This window comes from Bubalus bubalis, chromosome 6 (assembly GCF_019923935.1).
Source record: "Bubalus bubalis isolate 160015118507 breed Murrah chromosome 6, NDDB_SH_1, whole genome shotgun sequence".
Lineage (NCBI taxonomy): Eukaryota > Metazoa > Chordata > Mammalia > Artiodactyla > Bovidae > Bubalus > Bubalus bubalis.
In genome coordinates, this window is record NC_059162.1 from 29,227,492 (window position 1) to 29,233,491 (window position 6,000).

Below are 6,000 nucleotides of genomic sequence, written 5' to 3' on the forward strand. Positions count from 1 at the left end.
TGAAACCCCAGTACTTTGGCCACCTCATGCAAAGAGTTGACTCATTGGAAAAGACTCTGATGCTGGGAGGGATTGGGGGCAGGAGGAGAAGGGGACGACAGAGGATGAGATGGCTGGATGGCCTCACCAACTCGTTGGACGTGAGTTTGAGTGAACTCCGGGAGTTGCTGGTGGACAGGGAGGCCTGGCGTGCTGCAGTTCATGGGGTCGCAAAGAGTCGGACACAACTGAGCGATTGAACTGAACTGAACTGAAGGTAAAGAATTTAGTAGCTCTTCTTTAACAGGAATAAAATATGGCCTTAAAAATATAGATTCTCAATCTTTTTGGAGATGGTACACCAAATTGTCCTGTAAAAAGGAATGGCAACCCACTCCAGTATTCTTGCCTGGAAAATCCCATGGACAGAGCAGCCTGGCAGGCTGCAGTCCATGGGGTCGCAAAGAGTTAAACACGACTGAACACCCACCAAATTGATTGATTTTATATCTCTGTCTCATTCATGCCACTTTAATCCTTCATAGAAATGCTCTTTGAATTTTTTTTTTTCAAGTTTATTTTGTTTGGCTAGACCCTGACAAAATATTTTTTAAAAATCATCATTTCAATTGTTGAATATATCCTGAGTAGATTCCAGAATTAAACCTGTATATGACCAGACTACTTAAACCATCCTTTCCCTACTAATTTTCATTGGGGATCTCAGATTTCTTCAAGCCCTACCACTTTTGACTATGAGTATTCTGCCCCTTTGGGGCTTCTCTGGTGGCTCAGACAGAAGAATCTGCCTGCAATGCCGGAGATCTGGATATAATTCCTGAGCTGGGAAGATTCCCTGGAAAAGGGAATGGCTACCCACTCCACTGTTCTTGCCTGGAGAATTCCATGGACAGAGGAGCCCGGTGGGCTACAGTCCATGGGGTAGCAAAGAGTCAGACACGACTGAGCGACTAATACCAATGTTCTGCCCCTTCATTAGCAAAATATTTCAATTTGAACTTCAAGTGAAGAGTTATCCTGTCTAAACATTTCAGTTATACCAGAGGATTTTTCTTATTCTTTAAAATCTTCTGGTGCTATTTTGGTTTTTAACAGCAACAGTAAATTTTTATAACTTTGTAAAGCCCTAAAAAGTAAGAGTTGTGGTATTTCCTTGATTCTAAGATGGCCTGATCATTTAATGGAAACTTTTGGGGAACTATACCTCTCTAATGAGATATCTCTCAACTTCTAAAAGCTAAGTTGTGGGAAATAAAGTACAGCTTATAAGAAATTATAGTATATGTACTGACATGGTAAAACATCCGATATATATTTTTAAGCGAAAGAAGCAAGTTACAGAGTAACATGTTAGCTAGTATAACAAATAGGCCCCTAATGTACACAGTAGAAGTATAATTCTTGTTCACATCACAATCCTGAGCAGGTGAACATGTTCTTGGGTTGACTCTCCTTCAAGCAGTCATGTAGAGCTCAGGCTGAAGAAAGTGTCATCATCTTCACCGTGTGGCTGCCTCCTTCCCAACCAGCTAGAAGCATGTATGCATGAGAGGTTTCCATGGCCAGGCCTAGAGGATGCTATGCTAAGTCACTTCAGTCGTGTCCGACTCTGTGTGACCCCATAGACGGCAGCCACCAGGCTCCCCCGTCCCTGGGATTCTCCAGGCAAGAACACTGGAGTGGGTTGCCATTTCCTTCTCCAATGCATGAAAGTGAAAAGTGAAAGCAAAGTCGCTCAGTCGTGTCCGACTCTTAGCGACCCCACGGACTGCAGCCTACCAGGCTCCTCTGTCCATAGGATTTTCCAGGCAAGAGTACTGGAGTGGGGTGCCATTGCCTTCTCCAAGGCCTAGAGGAAGTGCACATCAATTTTGCTTCTGTTCCATTGGCTAGACTTGGTCATATGACCACATCTAACTGCAAGGCAGGCTGGGAAATGTATTCCAGATGTGTTCTCAGGAGGAATAGAAGAACATGAATTTTATCCTACCAATCTCTTTTGTGTGTATATATGTTTACGTGTCTTACCTTCAGTAAAAATGGAGAAATGCTAGCTGTATTACTCAGGCTTTCCTAGAGAAACAGAACTAATAGGAATCTCTGTCTCTATCATTTTTATCCCTAGCTCGACTCCCCTGGGAATCAAAATCACTGCTGTTGAGAACCACTGACTTAACCCCTATGAATTTCAATTTCCTCATTGGTAGATTAGGGATAATAATACTTTTCTGGTATAACAGTAAGGAAGGCAACATTAGCTTTATGATAAACAATCCCCAAATCTCAGTGGCTTGCATGCTAAGTCAGTTCAGTCGTGTCTGACTCTTTGTGACCCTATGGACTGCAGCCTGCCAAGCTCCTCTGTCCATGGGATTCTCCAGGCAAGAACATTGGAGTGGGTTACCATGCCCTCCTCCAGGGGATCTTCCCTACCCAGGGATCAAACCCACATCTCTTATGTCTCCTGCATTGGCAGGTGAGTTCTTTACCACTAAGCCACCAGGGAGTAAAAGTTTATTTTTCACCTGTGTGCTACCAAGGTGACTATTTGTGGTCTGGTAGCTTTCTTTGTGGAAAAATTCAGGAGCTGGGCTCCTTCCATTTTGTGAACTACATTGTATGGCCTCCTCTACCTAGGTCTTTGGAATCGTCTCTATTCAGCTGAGAGGTGGAAACAGAGGCACGACATAGCAAGTGGGAGATTATTATGGGCCAGGCCTAGAAGCAGCACATATTTCTCCAGCTTCCACTCCATTTGCCAGGACCTGGTCACTGTTAGACACCCAACAGAATTGGCATAAAGGTTTGCATGGTTTGTCTACTGATTGTGGAATGTGTGTCTGAGTGTCTCGGGTTTCTCTCGGTGGACAGAACAAAAGAAGTGATATTGACATTGACACTGGAACTTCTTTAGAAGAATGAAGGATTTCAACCCAACGACCATTTAAAGTCTCCTGCAGGTGTTTCTATGAGTCTCCAGGGACAACTGACAGGTACTCAGCCAGAGTATCCTCGAGTTCTGCTTGATCGTCTCGTGGAAGCCTGTGGTGCACAAGTCCTCGAGGGAGGCTACTGGCCTCTGCTGATGCTGGTGACTCTCGTGAGAGCAGGTCCTACGCCAGGAGGATGGCCGCTGCAGTTGTTCCCTGCAGCTTTACAGCCCCTGCCAGGTCCCGCTGGTGTGTTGTGGTTACAGAAACAGGAGTGATGAGCCCTCTCTCCCAGCTTGGCTGTGCTTGGCTGCCACAGTCTCAGTGGTGTTGAGAATGTCACCAGAACTTTCACTGAAGCTGCTCCTTTGGCTTTCTGTCCTAACCCTTCTCTCCACAGGAGGTAAAAGTCTCCTGCACCATTACCCTGCACAATTGGGGGGCGCTGGGCAAGGTGAGGAGACTGTGGCAGGGACAATCTTCCCATTTCCTTCCTTTTCTCTGCTACCTTAGTACCTCTGGCCCTTCAAAAACTCCTCCCACGATCAGCGCATGCAAATAGATGCCACAGGGGTCACCAGCCCACCAGTTCTGCATCCTGGGTTGGCTTCACCAGCACTGATATGTATATATTAGATTTATGTATATGTTAGATTTAGCACCATCTTTCCTGAGAATCCCAGAGCGCACTCAAAAGGGATGACGCTGCCATAAAGAGCATCTAAATGAAGTGGAAGACATTACAGGGTAAGAACGCGGCATCTATTGTGTCTGCCCAGTGACACAGACTTGCTGCTGATTTAGTTCACGGAAACTTCAGGGCTCCTTGAACTCAATAATACTTTGGTTACAGCATATGAGGCACACGTGATAAATCAGATGCTATTCACACTTAACTAAAGCTGTGGCTTTCTACAATGCATCACCACCAGCAGCAATTTTGGGAAAATTAAGCCACCCACTTCACTTGTCTGCTCACTCACCCGTCCTCCAACTTAGAATGGGTACTTAAGCTCAGTCACCTAATTAGGTTAACAAGTGTTTCTAGCGAACTCAGCTTCTTACCACCTGTGGTAAAGATCATATTTGAGATTTTTAAAACTCAAGTAGAAAACTTGGGGTTTGGCTATATATTGTATTCAAGTCTGTTTAGTGGACTGTAAATTTAGTCTTTTGATAAGAAGGATGAAGGCAGTCCGTTAGTCTTCTGCTCTCACCCAGGCTGGTTTCTTTTGACCCCTGGAGTTAATTATCTCTACATTTTAATTGAATTGGCTACCTTCCAGGCTACTGAGATAACAAATACGATAACATTTTGGAGTATTTCTGTGACTGAGGAAATACTGTTTTTTGATGTCCAAGAGCAGATTTTTTTTCTTTTAATAAGGAGAAGAGTTTAAGAGAAATGTATGCATGAGTAAGTGAGGGTGAACATATGTGTGTATGTGCGTGTCTGCACATATGTGAAAGTGAGTGTGGATACATATGAGTGTATGTGTGTGTGAGTGCTCGTATGTGTGTGCATACTGGTGTGTGAATGTGTGTATACATGTAAAAATATGCATGTTTGCATGTGAATGTGTGCATGACCTTGAATGAGCGAGAAAGAGAGCGAATAAATGCTTAGAGAACTTTAAAAAAATCTAAGAGCTGACTGGCCTTACCTGGATCAGTCAAGCCTGCTTTTGGAATCCTCCTAATCAAGGGCTTTATCTTATCTTTCACATGCATTTGAGTCTGTTGGCTCATTTTCTTTGGAAGAGAATGGAGTTTGCTTACTCTCAGAGGGCTCCTGCTGCTGCTGCTGCTGCTAAGTCGCTTCAGTCGCGTCCAACTCTGTGCGACCCCATAGACGGCAGCCCACCAGGCTCCCCCGTCCCTGGGATTCTCCAGGCAAGAACACTGGAGTGGGTTGCCATTTCCTTCTCCAATGCATGAAAGTGAAAAGTGAAAGTAAAGTCGCTCAGTCGTGTCCGACTCTTAGCGACCCCATGGACTGCAGCCTATCAGGCTCCTCCGTCCACGGGATTCTCCAGGCAAGAGTGCTGGAGTGGGGTGCCATTGCCTTCTCTGACACTGAGAAAGTTTGAAAGAAAAAAAGTGAAAAAAGGTCTAACACTTCCTATTTATTATTTGACAGGCAACAAGTTAGCCACTTTACAGGTGAAGAAATGAGGCTGAATGAGGTTAAGTACTGCCCTAAGTCACACAGCTAGGAAGTGGTAGGGCTGAGATTAAAATCCAGTCTATATCCTTTCCACTAACCACATTGCCTTGTGACATCCTGGGGGAGACTCAGGAATTTTTTAGTTTGTGCCCCAAAATCTTGGCTAACACTTTGGTTAGATCAAATGTAGCTCAAATGATCATAAAGATCTTCAAAAAAATAAAGGGAAGGAGAGACCTTTAAAAAAGCAAGCTCATAGACTCTTCCTCTGCAAAAATTGTGTTAAAACCAGCAAAAACTACAATAACAAAAACAACTCACCCATACCACATAAACAATCATGTGGCTACAAATTCACGCCACAAACTTCAAAATTAAATGGCAAAAAAAAAGAAAGAAAGAAAGAAAGAAAGAAAGAAATGGGAGATTCTGGTGCAGCCTCAGTGAGATTCAGTGAGGCCTCAGTCAGAATTGTTACTGGGGAAAGAATGTGAGTCACAAAATCTTGAGGCTTGTCGGATCCCCCTCTGTCTGGAAAAAGTGGTCTGAGGGAGTGAAGAGAAGCACAGATGTGTCACAGAGAGAGTGGAGGAGACTCAGGAGCCTGAGAGACCAAGAAAGAAGAGTCAGAACAAATAACCACACACACTAGTTGTCCCAGCAACCAATAGAAACTTCAGGGGCATGTGGGATCTTAGTTTTCTGACCAGGGGTTGAACCCACACCCCCTGCAGTGGAAGTATGAAATCTTAACCTCTGGACCACCCGGGAAGCCCGAACTTAGCCTGCTTTATTTTATTTTTTGGCCATGCTGGGTCTTTGATGCTGCTCAGAGGCTACTCTCTAGTTGCGGTGTGCAGGCTTCTCGTTGCGGTGGCTTCTCTTGTTGCCGAGCATGGGCCC